We start from the raw sequence: 20,986 nt of genomic DNA, 5'->3' as shown, positions 1-20,986 counted from the left end.
GGTGGCAGTATTGTTGGTACTAGTTTAGGGTACATATGATTTTTTATTGCTCTATATTACACTTTTTGTGCGGCAAGGTAACAAGAAATAGTTTTTTGGGCACGTTTTTTTTTTTGTTATTTACAACATCCATCTGACAGGTTAGATCATGTGGTAATTTTATAGAGCAGGTTGCCACGGACGCGGCGATACCTAATATGTATACAATTTTTTTTTATTTATGTAAGTTTTATACAATAACTTTTTTTTAAAACCAAAAAATTGTTTAGTGTCTCCATAGTCTAAGAGCCATAGTTTTTTCAGTTTTTGGGCGATTATCTTGAGTAGGGTCTAATTTTTTGCGGGATGAGATGACGGTTTGATTGGCACTATTTTGGGGTGCATATGAATTTTTGATCGCTTGCTATTACACTTTTTGTGACGTAAGATGGCAAAAAATTGCTTTTTTTACACGTTTTTTTTTTTTTTTTTTTACGGTGGTCATCTGAGGGGTTAGGTCATGTGATATTTTTATAGAGCCGGTCGATACGGACATGGTGATACCTAATATGTATACTTTATTTTTATTTATGTAAGTTTTACACAATGATTTTATTTTTGAAACAAAAAAAATCATGTTTTAGTGCTTCCATAGTCTAAGAGCCATAGTTTTTTCAGTTTTTGGGCGATTATCTTGAGTAGGGTCTCATTTTTTGCGAGATGAGATGACGGTTTGATTGGCACTATTTTGGGGTGCATATGACTTTTTGATCGCTTGCTATTACACTTTTTGTGACGTAAGATGGCAAAAAATAGCTTTTTTACACCGTTTTTTATTTTTTTTACGGTGGTCACCTGAGGGGTTAGGTCATGTGATATTTTTATAGAGCCGGCCGATACGGACGTGGCAATACCTAATATGTATACTTTATTTTTATTTATGCAAGTTTTACACAATGATTTTATTTTTGAAACAAAAAAAAATCATGTTTTAGTGTTTCCATAGTCTAAGAGCCATAGTTTTTTCAGTTTTTGGGCGATTATCTTGAGTAGGGTCTCATTTTTTGCGGGATGAGATGACGGTTTGATTGGTACTATTTTGGCGTACATGCGACTTTTTTGATCACTTTTATGACCTTTTTTGGGAAGTAAGGTGGGCAAAATTTCAATTTTCTCATAGTTTTTATTTTTTTATTTTTATGGCGTTCACCGTGCGGGGAAAGTAACATGACCGTTTTATAGATCAGGTCGTTACGGACGCGGCGATACCTAATATGTGTAGTGTATTTTATTTTTTTAATTTTTATTCAGTGATAAATGTTTTTTTTTATCTTAACTTTTTTCACTTTTTTTTTTATTTTTTTGACCCAGACCCACTTGGTTATTGAAGATCCAGTGGGTCTGATGTCTGTATAATACAGTACAGAACCTATATAGGGTTCTGCACTGTATTTTACTTACACTGAACAGATCTATGCTTTCAGCATAGATCTGTTCAGCACCATGGACAGCAGGACGCCTGAGCAGGCGTCCTGTTGCCATGGGAACCTTCCCCGTCTGCCACAACTTCGCAGACGGGGAAGGGTGAGGACGGGGCTTCGGGGGGCTGCCTGGGGGCTCTCTCCCTCTCCATCGGGGGGGCTGCAAAGGCACAGCAGCCCCCCGATCGGAGAGGGAGGGAGCTCCCTGCACTGTTAACCTTTTCCATACAGCGGTCCATACGGACCGCTGTATGGAAAGGGTTAAACGGCTGACATCGCATCAACGATGTCAGCCGTTTATACCAGGGTGCCAGCAATGTGCTGGCACCCTGGTATACCCACTGTACACCAACGATTATGCAATGGGAGGCGGGCGAGGGATCGCGATCCCGCCTGCCGCACCGCCCGCCTCCCGCAACGCCCCCACCGCCTGCGACACCCCCCCCTGCACCACCCGCCGCCATCAAATCGTGCAGGGGTGCAGGGGGAAGGTGAAATCTTGATTTTAGGCACTCTAAAGTTTCTGATCCCCGCGGTCAGGGACCGCGGGGATCAGAAACTGCAAAAAGCGCAGCAAACCGCAGGTCTGAATTGACCTGCGGTTTGCTGCGATCGCCGACACGGGGGTGTCAAATGACCCCCCCCCCCCTGCGTTGTTACGGGATGCCGGCTGAATGATTTCAGCCGAAATCCCGTTCCGATTAACCCCCGCGGAGCCGGAATTCAGATTTTAAGTCAGGATGTACCGATACGTCCTCGGTCCTTAAGGGGTTAAGGATGGTACATTGTCCTTGCAACGGGGATCCAGCATAGTGTCCACCCATTAATCAGCATAAGTTAGAATGTGGGCAACTCGGCGGTCATTGCAGAGACACTGCAGCATGTAATCACTCCTGTCTGCCAGGCTGCCCAGAGGCAACAACAAGCTGTCCTCTGTGGGAGGTGTATCGTATGTGACCTCTGTATCACCCCAGCCACACACCAGTGATGCCCATGAGCTGGTTTTGGTGCCACCCTGTTGTGAACATGGTCCCTCCTCCTCCATCTCCTCATTCTCCACCTCGTCATGCTCCATAACTGTGCCCTGGCTGGACAATTGTGTACCTGGCGTATGTTGGTGCAGAAATCCACCCTCGGAGCCACTTGTGAATGACTTGTGAATGAAACCCTTGTAAATTATACCTCTTCCTGTGCCACATCCTCTTCCATCATCGCCTGAAGCATTTTTTCAAGGAGGCATAGAAGTGGATAGTAACGCTGAGACTGGCGTAATTTGCACTGGCCATGTTGGTGGAGTAATCGAAACAGCGCAACAAGGCACACAGTTCTCGCATGGAGGCTCACTGATTGGTGCTGTTCTGCAGAGCGACTCACCCGTGTGTGCTGCAGCTGAAACTCCACTATCGCCTGCTACTGCTTGCACAGTCTGGCCAGAATGTGCAAGTTGAAGTTCCACCTTGTGAGTGGGAAGTTCGAAGTTACGCTGCAGCGCTGACAGGCGAGCAGCAACAGGGTGAAAAGGCCGAAAGTGCGCACAGACGGCCCATTCTGCAGCAGCTCTGACATATTGGGGTAATTTTTAAGGAATTTGTGCACCACCAAATTCAGCACATGCACCAGGCAAGGGATGTGTGTAGGCCCAGAGCTGCTACAAGATTTTGCCCATTATCGCACACCACCAGGGCGGGCTTGAGGCTCACTGGCACCAACCATTCATCAGTCTGTTGTTCCATGCCTGTCCTCAGCTCCTGCGCGGTGTGTGCTTTCTCCCCCAAACAGATACATTTCAAAACTGCCTGCTGTCATTTACCCCTGGCTGTGCTGAAGTTAGTGGTGAAGGTGTTACGCTGACCGGTTGAGGAGGCGGGAAAGGATGAGGAAGTGGAGTAGGATGATGAAGCAACAGGAGGCAAAGAGAAACGCCCTGCAATCCTCGGTGGTGGAAGGACATGCGCCAAACTGCTATCTGCCTCAGGCCCAGCTGCCACTGCATTTACCCAGTGTGCTGTTAGGAAGATATAACGTCCCTGACCGTGCTTACTAGTTCACGTATCCCTAGTTGGGTGGACCATGCCACATATGGCGTTACGCAGTGCACACTTGATTTTGTCCCCCATATGGTTGTGCAAGGAAGGGATGGCTTGCCTAGAAAAGTACTGGTGGCTAGGAATGACATACTGTTGGACAGCAACCGCCATAAGATTTTTTAATCTCTCTGTCTAGACCAGACGGAATGACAGCATTTCAAAATTTTTTAAATGCTAGCATTCATGGCCAGGGATCGCGGGTGGGTAGTGGGTTATTTCCTCTTTGGCTCCAGTGTTTAGAGATAGACAGCTGAACACGTCCATGGGACATTGCGAAGATGCTTGGTGCCCCAGGTGGCACTGTTGGCACATTCTTTGTTTGCGTGATTGCAGGTGCCACTGTCACTCCAGAGGGGAATGAAGAGGCCGAGACTGCAGCAGAAGAGGAAGCAGGAGGAGCCAGAGACCTTTCTTGGCTTTTGAGGTGTCTACTCCACTGCAGCTCATTCTTTGCACTTAGATGCCTGGTCATGTAGGCTGTGCTCAGGTTTAGAACGTTTATGCCTCGCTTCAGGTTCTGATTGCACAGCGGGTAATCCACTCGAGTCTTGTTGTCAGCACATTGTCTGAAGAACTGCCATGCCAGGGAACTCCTTGGAGCTGGCTTTTGTGTGCTCAGTCCATTGGTGTGTTGGGCAGTAGCAGGCGTACTGTCTAGGGGACGGCCGCTCCGCTTTTCAATCTCTTCCACTTCTTAGGCAGGGCTATGTGGATGGCCCTGGGAAACTGTACCAGCAGAGTCATCAAAAAGCAGAAGAGACTGCTGCATGACTTGGGGCTCAGACTGCTTGGCTGATTTGCAAGGGGGTGAGGTAAAAGACTGATGGCCATGGGCTTCAGGTGCCAACTCTGATCTTTCAGGATTGGACTTGGTGGGAGACAATGTGAAGGAACTGGAGGTGCTGTCAGCCACCCAATCTACTATTCCCTGTACTTGTTCTGGCCTCACCATTCGAAGAGCTGCATTCGGCCCTACCAAATAACGGTGAAGGTTCTGTCACCTACTCACGCCTGAGGAAGGTATTTCACTTGTGCATGTAGCTGGCACAGATCGACCATGTCCTCTCTCTGAAACAGAAGCTCCACCAACACCAGCAGCACCACGACCAGGGCCACATCCCTTATTATTTGCATTCAACAGAAGGTTTATTTTAGACGACAATGTAACCGCCAATATTCAGCAATTAAGTTCACTGACAGTAAGGCTGTACCGGTGTCATAAAGAGAAAAAATTTCTAGAGGTCACGCAACAGTGTGAAAGTCGAATTTTATACAATTACTTCACAGTCACAAATAATGTGAATTTGTCAACCAACAATGTTTCAGCAGTATTGACTGGTTGTATTGGACTATCAGAAATGCATTGCAGGACGCAACTGTACTATCTAGCACAAAATGGGTGTTCAAACCACAATATAACAACAGTACTTAACGGTTTCTTTGGACTGTCAGAAATGCAGCAAAGGCCGCAAATGTAGTATCTAGCACAAAAAGGGTGTTTTTTTTCAAACTACAATATAGCAGCAGTATTTAACGGTTTTATTGAGTTAACACTCATGAGTTTAACACTCATGCGTTCTGAGATTTCTGAGATATGTTATTTAAACTAAGCAAACACCTTCAATTGCTTTTCAAGATAACACAATGATTTTAGAAATTTGAGTTAAGAGTTTGAGTGCTAACCCTGCTACATCTGTACTATCTAGCACTAAAAGGGTATTTTTTTCAAACAAAAATATAACAGCAGTATTTAACGGTTGTATTGGACTGTCAGATTTGCAGTGCAGGCTGCAAAGGTACTTTATTTATGGAAAAAAAATATATATGATTTTTTTTTCACACACAAATGAAAGAGTTGGATTTAACAGATTTTCTTTCACTATCACAAATGCAGTGCAGGGCACAAATGTACTGTTTAGCAAAACATTTTGCTATATAACAGATGGATTTACTGAATTGATTACACTCATACATGCAGCACAGGGGTACTTTACAGAAAAAAAAATAATAATAATTAGAATATGTCACCCCCTGGGTCCCTGAACTCTCAGATGGATTACCTATATTATTTGCCCTTCCCCTGGCACACATGCAGGTCGGGTGCACTTAAAAAATGGGTATATGTTGCCCACTGAACTAGCATAAAAGAATAGGATTAAATTATTGTCCTGGCACATATGCAGTACTGGTGCACTGAACTTGCACAAAATGGCCGCCAACGCCCACCTAACTAACAGACGGATAAAACCTTTTTTGCATTGCACCCACACAAAAAAATAGCTGTAGATCGCAGAGTTAAAAACAAGTTCAGATATCAGATTATTTCCTTTTCTCTCCCACACAGCAGCTGCATCCTATCCCTACACTAGTAAGAGCAGAGTGACGTGCGGCTCTACGTGACTCCAGATTAAACAGAGGCTGCATCACATGCTACACTGGCTAATCAGTTAGTAGCCATTAGTAGGCATGGCTGTGATGACTTCTAAGGGCACACGAGTTAAACACTTGTTGATTGGCTGCCCTGCAGCCTTTCAAAAAGCTCCATTAAATCGTCGAACACCGAACTGGAACCCAAAAAAATCGCAAGGTTTGGTACGAACCCGAACAGTTCGGGTTCACTCAACCCTAATCAGGAGTTCTATCAGAATTGTATGTAGCAATCTTGCTCCCTTTGCAAAGCTATAACAAAAGGATTCCGTAGGCAAAATAAAAATATATTTGCTGTTCAGCTTTGCACTTATATGTTGAAAAGCCTTGTGTAGTGGGAAAAGTGTAAAAAAAATAAGGGCCTATTTGCCGTTCAGCGGTGCAGTTATATATGGGCTGATTGCTGTATGGGCCGATTAAGTAGTGGTGAAATTTTTCATTTCAATCATTTTTTGGGGGGGAAATTGATGGGTGATTGTATACCTCCTTTTGCTGTATGGCCGAATTACGTAGTAGTGAATTTTTTTATTTCAAACATGTTTTTGGGAGGAAAATTGATGTATACATTTTGCTGTATGGGCCGAATTACGTAATGGTGATTTTTTTTAATTTCAACGCAAACTCCGCCGCTCTGTATCTCTTGTAGAGTCAATGTATCTAAATATGCCCCTCTCCTTTACACCAAATACATTATTTTCATGTAGAGATCCAAGAATTATGTTGAAGGCATGTAGTGTATGCAAGCCTTGTGCGACCCCTCTCATCACTCTCACGATGTTCTGCACCTGGTTTACCAGGGGAGGAACTGCTCTGTCTACTTCAGGAAAAAATCAAAACCTGGCTTTTTCTGTGACAACTCAAAATCGGAACCATGGTGACCTACAGAGGGAAGAACATTATGTCTGCTCTGCGTCAAAGAGGGCTGAGCCATGCGCCCTGCATAGCACATGTGTTTAATCTGGTTGTCAAGCGGTTCCGTAAGTCTTCCACCCATCTGCAAGACATCCTGGTCAGGAAACTTTGCATGCACTTCAGCTGCTCATACACCACAAAGCACACCCTCCTTTAGCTGCAACGTCAGAACGGCATCCCCCAACATAGTGAGATATGTGGCATTTCCACCCTTTAGAAGCGACTATACAAACAGAGAAAGGCAATAAATGATTTATTGATGATCCAAGCGTACAGGAGTACTCCCCTGTGTAACTTTGATGTCAGCCAGTGGCAGCTCATGCGTTACACCTGCCGTTTGAGATGGTCATGTTATTTGTCAGTCATCAGAACTACGGGATGAACAATGTTATTCCATTGCTTCATGTCCTGGGACAGATGCTGGTAAATCTGGCTGGTTAGGCGACTGGAGACGTGGCTCCTAGAGAGATGGCGGCAGAGTTTGATACATTTGTCGAGATCTCTGTTTACAGTCAGTAAACAGAAACACCATTTATCACAAGGATATTCAAACACCAACCGATGGGGTGTTAACCCCAGAAATAATTCATCGGCATGAAGGAGCTTCACCTCTGCACATCAACGGTCTGCATTGCGAAGCTTGTCTAAAAGAAAAATCCTGCAGTGCACCCCCTTGGAGGAAACTCTTGATCCAGCACAGGCTGCTTGGCTCCTTCAAAAACAATAGACTCTGTACAGTGTGACACAGATTTTTAATTTCTCATACACAAGACTTAAAGAGAATTCCAAGCACCTGTGTGCCCACATAGCTGCCGAGAAGCAGAAGAGTCTTACCATTGAAGTGGGCTCAGGGCTGAACCTAAAAGTCAAATTTTCCTATTTACCTGGACTCAAAGGAAAGGACAGAGATCCACTGGCTGCGCTCATACAGATTTCATCCAAGCCTCCACTCACCAAGCCAAGCACATAGGACCGGATTGTGTAGACAGGTTGGTTCTGTAGGACGTACACAGATGACGTTCTATTGGAGGTGTTATCAAAGACATTTACTTGCCTCCTGCTCTTCCTGTATAATGGCTCTGAGGTGCTCATGGCTATCATAGGGATGTGACTTCAAAGAAACTTTGAATGTTGTTTCGGTAAATAGGTGATTAGCTCTCAGGATCTTATGTGGCTAGCAGCGATGTGGACTGGGTATGACGTGTCTGGATCAGTGTCGGTCACAGAGATAGTTTTCTCTGTGACCGTGGAACCTCGCATGGACATTTATTATGCCATCCATGCAGAGGACTTTAAGACTTTATGGAATGATATTCATAAATCAAAGTATGAGGTTACATTGAAGGAAGTGGACAATTTATTCCAATGTCTTTACTCGCATTTCTTCAGACACTTTAGAATCCATTTATCAGCAACCCAGCTCGTCAAGATGATGGCATCTGTGGCATCAGTGGCATCAGTGCATTGTGAAGGAAAAGTGAAGTTCCTCAGTAAGGACTACCTAATATAAGTGCTGGGATTCAACACAGAGCTAGCCATCAATAACATCCTGCATTGAACACATGGATGATTCTCATCTCGGACCTTGTCCACAATGTTTGGGACCCCCGGACGTTTTACATGTCTTAGACATGATCCCTTCAGTGCTTACTACATGTTGTGCCACTTCTAACCGTTCTGTTACCGCGGCTGTGAGACCTACTAAGGCTTATTTATGCAGATTTTAGGGTGTTGCCTTTACCGACCAGTTACCTGTGATTGTGTAGCCTGCACTGTAGTAATGAGCTGAAGTCGGCTTATTTGCTGGACTGTCTTCCAGTTATCAGCCATAACCCCATACATTTCATGATCAATATGCTTTACCATCGTGGTCATTCCAACATTAGTTGTCATTCTTGTTGATGAAGCACTTTTTCTTCAGTTTATCTTTTAAATCTTGTGGTTTTGCCCCTTCTGTGTTGTATTTTATGTGTCTTAATGTCCTGTTTGTTAAATAAACATTTTTTTTATTTTCTCCCTGTTCAAAAGTGCTAATAATTGGCCTGTGATTTGGTAGCCAAATACAGGAGTGGGTACAAAACACAGAATACATGCAAATGTCCCATTCACATGTCATCTCTGTTTTGGATCCACTCCTGTTTTTTTGGCATTAGCAATACTGATGGATTACTGACCAAATGCTGACCGAGCGAAGGCAGATGCTCAACGGACAGGATACGATTTTTGGAGGTTATTGTTCTGACGGATCAGAGGAAGGGCAAAATAATCAGTAACGTCAACACAAACTTACTGCTGACACCCTCTCCACTCGGTGGGCTCTATTTGTATAAGTGTTTGATAGAACAGGTTCTGTAGACATCTATGTGGAATCAGCTGACGACGGTGTAAAAGGAGTACGCTTTACGCTAACATCGACCTGTAAGTCTGAGTTCATACTTTAGTTATTTGGTCAGTTTTGGCCCTGTGACTTCCAAAATAAGTGAAGTGTACAGTGATTCTAAGTGTGACACCTGTCATCTGCATGTCATACTGATTCACAGTTTTGTTTCACTACCAAAGCAGACTTGCTATGTGCGTTACTGGAAGGCACAATGTTTTACATCACTTTAAAGGCTCTCTGCAGCCAGGAAACAGAATTTTTTAAATGAAATTTGCAGCAAATATTTTCGGATCAAACCACATTTAAATTTTTTTTTTATAATTGGCAAATTGAATTTTAAAAAAAGTTGCTCATCTCTAGTTATGAAGATCCTGCAATCCAGCAGCAGTAATCGTGCTTGCACATTATAGAAAAAAGTGCTGGACTATACACACTCACTCGGTCCTGGCCTAAGACTCCAATTCCAGCAGTTAACTTTTTTGCTAAGGGTACATTTGGGTCCAGATAAAAGTCCTCAGGTACTTCTCATGTAAAAAGTTTGTTAGATCACAAAACTAATAACATCTGGTAAAAATTTGGTTTAGCTGAAATTGTAAAAAAAATATAAAAAAATTGTTAACTACAGTATATGTTTTTAAAAAAACAGACAATTTGAAGAACATAAAGATCCCTCCTAGTAGTTCATAATCATTTACACCTCTATGCAGTTTGTGATCACTTTGTGCAAAGTTTGGAGACATGTCTGACCTGACAGTAGAAGGTCAAAAAAGATTTTTGTATTGCAAATTGATGTAAAATGTACTGCTTTCCATTGAATTTAGTCTAATTTTGTGGACTAAAGGGTTAAGTTTAATTAGCAATGAGCACACATTAATCTAAGAGTAGGGTTCTTACATATCATTGTAAAAGCAATTAAACGAGCCAGTGTTTGCTTACCATGTAACTCAACTTTTTTGTTCTGTGTGCTATATAAGAACATAAAATAAATTACATACCATACTAAGCTTAATGCATAGGTGTATGCTAATATAAAATTCATTTAAAATGAATAATTTCTAGAACTGTTTGCGTTCAAAGCACTGCATAGCATATTCTTGTTACTTACATCATTCTCCCAAACTGTCTTAAAAAATATGTGCACGGTTACAGTCAAAACATCTCACCAGCTGTTTATGCAAAAATTATTTGACAAAAAACATGCTTAGCCATATGGCATCCTCACAATGTCGTGGGAGCATGAAGAATATGCCATGCAAAATGTAGTAGATAATGACCATGTTAAGTAGGATGTCAAATGCTGAAGACACATTGCATTAATAGTTTATCTGTCCTTTTATCCTTTTCAAAGTTAACATTACTTAGCAGCTTGTATTTTATAGCATGTTAATAATTCATTCTAAAATGAAATTGCTCATTAAAATAAATTATGGTTAATTTGCTGTTTACACATTATAGAAAAAGCACACATTCAAATTCAATATAAAGTAGTTAAAGCTATAAAAAGTGCAACTCATAATTAAGCAAATATGTTCTATAATTTCCCTAATACTATTACTGATATTCTATTCTATCACCAAGGTAGCCATATAATAGAAATTAGTGTATTTAATATATTGAATGATGACAAAGTGTGAAATAACTCATGCTTTTCCCATGCAACATAGAACATGAAAAACAATTTATTTTTTGCCATTTTGCTCAAATTAAATAATAATGACCCACTGAGTTACAGCAAGCTATTTATTAATGGTGCATTTCAATCAAATACATTTATAACATATCTCCACACATTCATTGTGATAATGTTCCTTAGACTTTAATACAAAGATCCATGCACATACTTATCCATTGTAGGAAGGTGCAAGGGTCTGTCATTGATGGAAGGTACGTGTCACCGAGGTTCATGGCCTTGGTGAGATAGGAACCGGTTATTTTGTTAGTGTGTTTTTTCTTAGTGTGGCTGAAAAGACGATCTGGGACGGTTCTTATTGGGAGCAGCCAAAGAGCAGGGTGGGTGGCTGTAACCCATGTCCAGGCCAGGTTTTAGGCTGGGGTTTAAAAACCCAGCCAGCAGCTCAGCTGGGTGTGGAATGAACCTCCAGGTGATAGTGGAGCTCTGTGTTTTGGGAGCTGAGGAGTTCTACCATACTGTCAGGCTGAGAGCTGCATGAGAGCTGCCAGCTGGAAGCCAGGTACCCTAAAGCGTGCTGTGGACTGCCAGGTGACGTTTTTCTTTGAGTTCTGTGGACTTTTGCTGTGTGAATTAACACGAGGATTCCTGCAGTGTGAATTAACACCAGGGCCCTTCCTAGTATTGTGTTTTTCCAGCTTTTTTTTGTGTGAATAAACACTGACTTTTGTTTATCAACCGTGGTTTTGCCTCTGCATTGCATCCGCTTACCCAGCCTACCAGAGCAAATCCCTACAATTGGTGACTTGGAGCGGGCAAGCGCAGTGAGGCTGGCGTGAACGGCAAAATATTTTTGGTTTGCACATGGTTGTATGTCATTTATCAAACCGGCTAGATTCAAACCGGTGTCACGTGACAAAATGTAGGCTGTTATGAAGTCCCTCGTGGGGGCTAATCTGCAACAACGTGAGGCTAATAAGCAGCAGCAGGAGAGGAACCAGTTGCTGCTACAACATGTAATGGCTTTGCAGACAGCAGGAGCAACCCGACGCGTACACGATGCCCGGAAAGCAGTACGTGCAGTGATCCCTAAAATGACCCCTGCAGACGATGTCGAAACCTACCTGGCAATGTATGAAAAAGTGGCCACCAGGGAAAAGCTTCCCCAAGACCAGTGGGCTGAGGTTGTCGCTCCTTTTATGACGTCAGAGTCCCAGCGGACGATCAAGCGGCCGACTAACCAAAGGTAAAGGGGGAGATTTTGGCAAGACTGGGGGTGAATGTGCTTCCCCATCAGTGGGGGTTCAACCAGGCGGAGCCCGTGAGACCCCAGTATTATGACCTGCTTAACCTGTTGCAAAAGTGGCTACAACCTGACGTGTTGAGCCCCACTGCTATGTTGGACCGGTTGTTAGCAGACAGGTTCTAGAGGGCTCTGCCACCCCCTCTCCAGAAATGGATTGGCCAGGTCTCCCCAGGTAATGCTCTGGAGATGGTTGACCTGGTGGAGCACTATGAGGCTACCCAGTGCTTTCATGGGGGTTCTGTTGGGAGGGGGCAGTCAGATCCACCCCGGACCCAGCAACCGGTGCCCACCAAACCCGCCCGGGATGTAACCCCTGTGGACCCCGTTCCAATAATCTGCTGGCGGTGTTGGGAGCCAGGCCATGTTCAAGTGGACTGTCCACATCAGGGGGAACCCATGGACACGAACTATGGCTTCTGTCAATCGTTATATGCCAGGAGACTGTGTGCAGTGGGTGCTCCGGAGTCTCTGAACCACCCGTGCCAGGTTGAGGTGGGAGACACTCCAGCGGAGGCTCTGTTGGACTCAGGAAGTTCTGGTAAACCGGTGGTACGCTCCACTGAGTACACTGGCTGTAAGGTCGGAGTCATGTGTATCCATGGGGACTTAAATGACCACCCTACTGCTATGGTGTCTCTGTCTACGGTTTCCGGCAGGTGGATCCATGAGGTGGCTCTTTCAACCCACCTCCACTATGAACTTATAGTAGGGAGAGACTTCCCGGGTTTCACGGCACTGTGGCCTGTTCCAAAAGTGACTGATACACGTGAGACAGATATAACCCTAGCAGAGTGGCCCGGCTCAGGGGGGAGACCAGAACCCTGGGAAGCTGAGTATGAAGGTCCAGCGGTAGTGGTGACCGCCACTTCGGTGGAAGAGGAGTAGACAACCCCGCTCAGTGTAATGGTGGGAGACATGGAGGACTTGCCACCGGGGCCTGAGCTGGCAGACCTCAATGTCTCCGGGGATAATTTTGGTACCGCGCAACACCGGGATGCAACCTTGTCCCGGGCCTGGGAAAATGTACTAATAATAGATCGTGAACCACAACAACCAGGGGCAGAGTGGGTGTTCCCCCATTTTGTGGTCCATCAGGATATGTTGTATCGATTAAATCAGCTGCGATGTGAATCCGTTGAACAGTTGGTGGTGCCCAGGCTTATCGCATGTTAGAGTTAGGCCACCAGCATGTTCTTGGGGGTCATCTGGGAATGCAGAAAACACAGGATTGAATACTACAATGGTTTTACTGGCCCAGTGTGTTTAAAGAGATGGACGAGTTCTGAAAGTCTTGCCCGACCTGCCAGGCAACTAGACCCCAGCACCTTTTTCGCAGTCTCTTGGTACCCCTCCTGATCATTGAGGTACCATTTGAGCTAATCGCTATGGACATGGGTAGGTCCTGTGCCGAATTCCGCTAGGGGGACACCAACACATTTTGGTTGTCCTCAATTACGCTACTCGGTACCCTGAGGCAGTGCCACTGTGACATACTTCGCAAAACTTATAGCTAAAGAGTTAATGGAGATGTTCTCCCGAGTGGGGCTACCTAAAGAGGTCATGACTGACCAGGGGACCCCTTTTATGTCACAAACAGTTACGGACGTCCGTGTACCATCCACAAATAGACAGACTGGTTGAAAGGTTTAACAAACTTCTAAAAACTATGTTAAAAAGGGTGGTGACAAAGGATGGAAAGGATTGGGACCTTCTTCTGCCATACCTCATTTTCGCAGTGCAAGAGGTGCCCCCGGCCTCTACTGGATTCTCGCCCTTCGAATTGCTTTATGACAGACATCCTCGTGGCTTGTTGGACGTAGCCAAAGAGGCGTGGGAACAACAACCCACTCCGCATAAAAGCGTCCTGGAATATGTTGCCAAGATGCAACAGCGGATAGAGACCGTTTAGCCTCTTGCCAGGGAACATATGGAGGCCGCTCAGTGAGCCCAGAGTCGGATCTATAATCGGCAGGCTTGGGTCCAGAACTTTAACCCGGGTGATTGGGTTTTGGTTCTGGTGCCGATAGTGGACAGTAAGTTCCTAGCCAGGTGGCAGAAGCCCTACGAGGTACGTGAAAAAATTGGAGAGGTAAATTACAAGGTACACCAGCCGGGGAGGCGAAACCCGGAGCAGATTTACCATGTTAATTTGCTAAAACCTTGGAAGGATAGTGAAACCTGTTCAGAAGTCAGTCCATGGCCAGGCTTTCTTAGACAAGAGATTCCGGCTCCTATGTCTGATGCAAGGGAAGCGGTTGCCACAATAAAAATTGCTGACAGCCTCTCCTCTAAACAGGCTCAGGAAACCAGGCAGTTTGTTAGTCGGAACACTGATGTGTTCTCAGACCTCCCTGGACACACTTCCGTAATCCAACATGACATTGTCACTGAGCTTCAGGCAAAGATCTTGTTAAAGCCATACCGAGTACCCGAGGCTCGGTGAAAAGCCATCTCGGAGGAAGTGCAACTCATGTTGCAGCTGGATGTCATTAAGGAGTCTAAAAGTGAGTGGGCCAGTCCTATAGTCTTAATTCCCAAGCCAGACGGGACGTCACGATTTTGTAACGATTTTGTAACGATTTTCGAAAACTAAACAAAATATCAAAGTTGGATGCATATCCAATGCCTCGGGTGGATAAACTAATTTAGAAATTAGGTCAAGCCAGGTATTTTTCTGTTCTGTTCCTCACCAAAGAGTACTGGCAGGTACCCTTGATGGAGGCTGCCAAAGAGAAAACTGCCTTCCTTACACCAGAGGGGCTGTACCAGTATAAGGTGTTACCCTTTGGCCTGCATGGCGCCCCCGCCACTTTCCAACGTCTAATGGATATTGTACTTCATCCACATCAGCGGTACGCCTCGACTTACCTGGACGATATTATCATTCACAGTACCGACTGGGAAAGTCACCTGCCCAAAGTGCACGCCGTAGTGGACTCCCTTCGAAAGGCGGGACAAACAGCTAACCCAAAGAAATGTGCAATAAGGTTAGGGTACTTTCACACTAGCGTTTTTCTTTTCCGGCGCTGCGTTCCGTCCTAGGGGCTCAAATCCGGAAAAGAACAGATCAGTTTTATCCTAATGCATTCTGAATGGAGAGTAATCCGTTCAGGATGCATCAGGATGTCTTCAGTTCAGTCTTTTTGACTGATCAGGCTTTTCAGAAAACCGTAGCATGTTATATTTTTACCTCCGGCCAAAAATCCTGAACACTTTGACTGAACGCCGGATCAGACCTTTTTCCCATTGACTTGCATTAACGCCGGATCCGGCGCCGTGTGTTCAGTCATACCGGATCAGTCTTTTGCATGTTAAACCCGAAAAATGTGAAAAAAAAGTCCATGAATGGCGGATCCGTTTTTTCCAATGCATTTTTTCATTGTGATCAAAATCCTGATCAGGATTCAAATGTAATCCGTTTTCACACGTTTTCCCGGATCCGGCGGGCAGTTCCGGTGTCGGAATTTAAACAACGCTAGTGTGAAAGTAGCCTTAGAGGAGACTAAATACCTTGGGTATGTCATTGGGTGCAGAGTCATTAAACCACAAGTGAGCAAAATAGAGGCGATACGGAATTGGCTCCGACCTGCCACCTCTAGACAAGTAAAGTCGTTCCTGGGAATGGTGGGCTATTACATGAGGTTTGTCCCCCATTTTGCCACTTTAGTGGCTCCATTGACAGGGCTCTTGAAGGGACGGAAGTCCTTGATAGTCCGCTGGAATAACCAGGCGGAAGAGGCTTTCTCCCCGCTTTGAAGTCGACCCTGTGTGGGTCCCCGGTTTTGGTAGAGGTCACTGGCAGAGGTGGAGTGAAATATGAAGGTCACAGACCCCGTTATCTGTCAGACATTTATAGTATATGGGTTTTAAAAACTTTTTTTCAAATATCTTACTAGACTTAACCCCTTAGGGACACAGCCTTATTTCACCTTAAGGACCAGGCCATTTTTTGAAAATCTGACCAAGCCATTCAGAGATAGATTTTTCATCACATATTGTACTTCATGACACTGGTAAAATGAAGCAAAAAAAAAAATTGCTAATTTACAAGTTTTAATTTCTCTACCTCTATAATACATAGTAATACCTCCAAAAATAGTTATTACTTTACATTCCCCATATGTCTACTTCATGTTTGGATTATTTTGGGAATGACATTTTATTTTTGGGGGATGTTACAAGTAGGGATGAGCGAACTCGAACTGTATAGTTCGGGTTCGTACCGAATTTTGGGGTGTCCGTGACACGGACCCGAACCCGGACATTTTCGTAAAAGTCCGGGTTCGGGTTCGGTGTTCGTCGCTTTCTTCGCGCTTTTGTGACGCTTTCTTGGCGCTTTTTGAAAGGCTGCAAAGCAGCCAATCAACAAGCGTCATACTACTTGCCCCAAGAGGCCATCACAGCCATGCCTACTATTGGCATGGCTGTGATTGGCCAGAGCACCATGTGACCCAGCCTCTATTTAAGCTGGAGTCACATAGCGCCGCCCGTCACTCTGCTCTGATTAGCGTAGGGAGAGGTTGCGGCTGCGACAGTAGGGCGAGATTAGGCAGATTAACTCCTCCAAAGGACTTGATTAACTGATCGATCTGCAGCTGTGGATCATTGAGCTGCTGATCCTCAATTGCTCACTGTTTTTAGGCTGCACAGACCGTTTGTCAGTCTCATTTTTCTGGGGTGATCGGCGGCCATTTTGTGTCTTGTGGTGCGCCAGCACAAGCTGCGACCAAGTGCATTTAACCCTCAATGGTGTGGTTGTTTTTTGGCTAAAGCCTACATCAGGGTGAAGCTGTGACACCAAGTGCATTTAACCAGCAATAGTCTGTTCATTTTTTGGCCATATACAAAATCAGGGGCAAGCTGCGCCTGTCACCAAGTGCATTTAACCCTCAATGGTGTGGTTGTTTTTTGGCTAAAGCCTACATCAGGGTGAAGCTGTGACACCAAGTGCATTTAACCAGCAATAGTCTGTTCATTTTTTGGCCATATACAAAATCAGGGGCAAGCTGCGCCTGTCACCAAGTGCATTTAACCCTCAATGGTGTGGTTGTTTTTTGGCTAAAGCCTACATCAGGGTGAAGCTGTCACACCAAGTGCATTTAACCAGCAATAGTCTGTTCATTTTTTGGCCATATACAAAATCAGGGGCAAGCTGCGCCTGTCACCAAGTGCATTTAACCCTCAATGGTGTGGTTGTTTTTTGGCTAAAGCCTACATCAGGGTGAAGCTGTCACACCAAGTGCATTTAACCAGCAATAGTCTGTTCATTTTTTGGCCATATCCCAGTCTAATTCTGTCACTAAATCCATACCGGTCACCCAGCGCCTAAATACTAGGCCTCAAATTTATATCCAGCTAAATCTGTCCCTAGTGCTGTAGCTGGGCGAGTTATTTAGTGTCCGTTCAAGCACATTTCTTGTTCTGGGTTGAAATACAATTCCCAATTTAGCAATTTCATAATTTAGTGGTTCCTGCTATATCAGAGCTCTTTGAAATCTATCCCAAAAAGGGTATATAATATTGAAGGTGCACATAGGGTCATTCAGAGTAACTTCACACACACCCGCTACTGTGTATTTCCAAGTCTAATTCTGTCACTAAATCCATACCGGTGACCCAGCGCCTAAATACTAGGCCTCAAATTTAATTCCCTCTAAATCTCTCGTTACCCACCGCTGTACTGTTGTTGCTGGGCAAGATATTTAGTGTCCGTCAAAGCACATTTTTTGTTCTGGGTTGAAGTACAATTCCCAATTTAGCAATTTCATAATTTAGTGGTTTCTGCTATATCAGAGCTATTTGAAATCTATCCCAAAAAGGGTATATAATATTGAAGGTGCACATAGGGTCATTCAGAATAACTTCACACACACCCGCTACTGTGTATTTCCAAGTCTAATTCTGTCACTAAACCCATACCTGTCACCCAGCGCCTAAATACTAGGCCTCAAATTTAAATCCCTCTAAATCTCTCGTTACCGTTGTCCTGTTGTAGCTGGGAAAGTTATTTAGTGCCCGTCAAAGCACATTTTTGTTCTGGGTTGAAGTACAATTCCCAATTTAGCAATTTCATAATTTAGTGGTTCCTGCTATATCAGAGCTATTTGAAATCTATCCCAAAAAGGGTATATAATATTGAAGGTGCACATAGGGTCATTCAGAATAACTTCACACACACCCGCTACTGTGTATTTCCAAGTCTAATTCTGTCACTAAATCCATACCGGTGACCCAGCGCCTAAATACTAGGCCTCAAATTTAATTCCCTCTAAATCTCTCGTTACCCACCGGTGTACTGTTGTTGCTGGGCAAGATATTTAGTGTCCGTCAAAGCACATTTTTTGTTCTGGGTTGAAGTACAATTCCCAATTTAGCAATTTCATAATTTAGTGGTTTCTGCTATATCAGAGCTATTTGAAATCTATCCCAAAAAGGGTATATAATATTGAAGGTGCACATAGGGTCATTCAGAATAACTTCACACACACCCGCTACTGTGTATTTCCAAGTCTAATTCTGTCACTAAACCCATACCTGTCACCCAGCGCCTAAATACTAGGCCTCAAATTTAAATCCCTCTAAATCTCTCGTTACCGTTGTCCTGTTGTAGCTGGGAAAGTTATTTAGTGCCCGTCAAAGCACATTTTTTGTTCTGGGTTGAAGTACAATTCCCAATTTAGCAATTTCATAATTTAGTGGTTCCTGCTATATCAGAGCTATTTGAAATCTATCCCAAAAAGGGTATATAATATTGAAGGTGCACATAGGGTCATTCAGAATAACTTCACACACACCCGCTACTGTGTATTTCCAAGTCTAATTCTGTCACTAAATCCATACCGGTGACCCAGCGCCTAAATACTAGGCCTCAAATTTAATTCCCTCTAAATCTCTCGTTACCCACCGGTGTACTGTTGTTGCTGGGCAAGATATTTAGTGTCCGTCAAAGCACATTTTTTGTTCTGGGTTGAAGTACAATTCCCAATTTAGCAATTTCATAATTTAGTGGTTTCTGCTATATCAGAGCTATTTGAAATCTATCCCAAAAAGGGTATATAATATTGAAGGTGCACATAGGGTCATTCAGAATAACTTCACACACACCCGCTACTGTGTATTTCCAAGTCTAATTCTGTCACTAAACCCATACCTGTCACCCAGCGCCTAAATACTAGGCCTCAAATTTAAATCCCTCTAAATCTCTCGTTACCGTTGTCCTGTTGTAGCTGGGAAAGTTATTTAGTGCCCGTCAAAGCACATTTTTTGTTCTGGGTTGAAGTACAATTCCCAATTTAGCAATTTCATAATTTAGTGGTTCCTGCTATATCAGAGCTATTTGAAATCTATCCCAAAAAGGGTATATAATATTGAAGGTGCACATTGGGTCATTCAGAATAACTTCACACACACGCTTCTGTGCATTTCCAAGTCTAATTCTGTCACTAAATCCATACCGGTGACCCAGCGCCTAAATACTAGGCCTCAAATTTAATTCCCTCTAAATCTCTCGTTACCCACCGCTGTACTGTTGTTGCTGGGCAAGATATTTAGTGTCCGTCAAAGCACATTTTTTGTTCTGGGTTGAAGTACAATTCCCAATTTAGCAATTTCATAATTTAGTGGTTTCTGCTATATCAGAGCTATTTGAAATCTATCCCTAAAAGGGTATATAATATTGAAGGTGCACATAGGGTCATTCAGAATAACTTCACACACACCCGCTACTGTGTATTTCCAAGTCTAATTCTGTCACTAAATCCATACCGGTGACCCAGCGCCTAAATACTAGGCCTCAAATTTAATTCCCTCTAAATCTCTCGTTACCCACCGTTGTACTGTTGTTGCTGGGCAAGATATTTAGTGTCCGTCAAAGCACATTTTTTGTTCTGGGTTGAAGTACAATTCCCAATTTAGCAATTTCATAATTTAGTGGTTTCTGCTATATCAGAGCTATTTGAAATCTATCCCTAAAAGGGTATATAATATTCAAGGTGCACATTGGGTCATTCAGAATAACTTCACACACACACGCTTCTGTGCATTTCCAAGTCTAATTCTGTCACTAAATCCATACCGGTCACCCAGCGCCTAAATACTAGGCCTCAAATTTATATCCCGCTGAATTTGAATACAATACATTGGGCCAAATAATATATTTGTTGTTGTGGTGAACCATAACAATGAGAAAAACATCTAGTAAGGGACGCGGACGTGGACATGGTCGTGGTGGTGTTAGTGGACCCTCTGGTGCTGGGAGAGGACGTGGCCGTTCTGCCACATCCACACGTCCTAGTGTACCAACTACTTCAGGTCCCAGTAGCCGCCAGAATTTACAGCGATATATGGTGGGGCCCAATGCCGTTCTAAGGATGGTAAGGCCTGAGCAGGTACAGGCATTAGTCAATTGGGTGGCCGACAGTGGATCCAGCACGTTCACATTATCTCCCACCCAGTCTTCTGCAGAAAGCGCACAGATGGCGCCTGAAAACCAACCCCATCAGTCTGTCACATCACCCCCATGCATACCAGGGAAACTGTCTCAGCCTCAAGTTATGCAGCAGTCTCTTATGCTGTTTGAAGACTCCGCTGGCAGGGTTTCCCAAGGGCATCCACCTAGCCCTTCCCCAGCGGTGAAAGACATAGAATGCACTGACGCACAACCACTTATGTTTCCTGATGATGAGGACATGGGAATACCACCTCAGCATGTCTCTGATGATGACGAAACACAGGTGCCAACTGCTGCGTCTTTCTGCAGTGTGCAGACTGAACAGGAGGTCAGGG

General features: G+C 44.1%; 1 pseudogene; it reads left to right on the top strand.

Annotated features, from left to right (window-relative positions):
• The first annotated feature begins 7,354 nt into the window (after positions 1-7,354).
• On the top strand, positions 7,355-8,444 carry LOC122931732 (annotated as a pseudogene).
• The last annotated feature ends 12,542 nt before the right edge of the window (positions 8,445-20,986 follow it).

The sequence above is a fragment of the Bufo gargarizans genome, chromosome 3, assembly GCF_014858855.1.
Source record: "Bufo gargarizans isolate SCDJY-AF-19 chromosome 3, ASM1485885v1, whole genome shotgun sequence".
Classification (NCBI taxonomy): Eukaryota; Metazoa; Chordata; class Amphibia; order Anura; family Bufonidae; genus Bufo; species Bufo gargarizans.
This window is presented reverse-complemented; position numbering and strand designations above follow the sequence as displayed.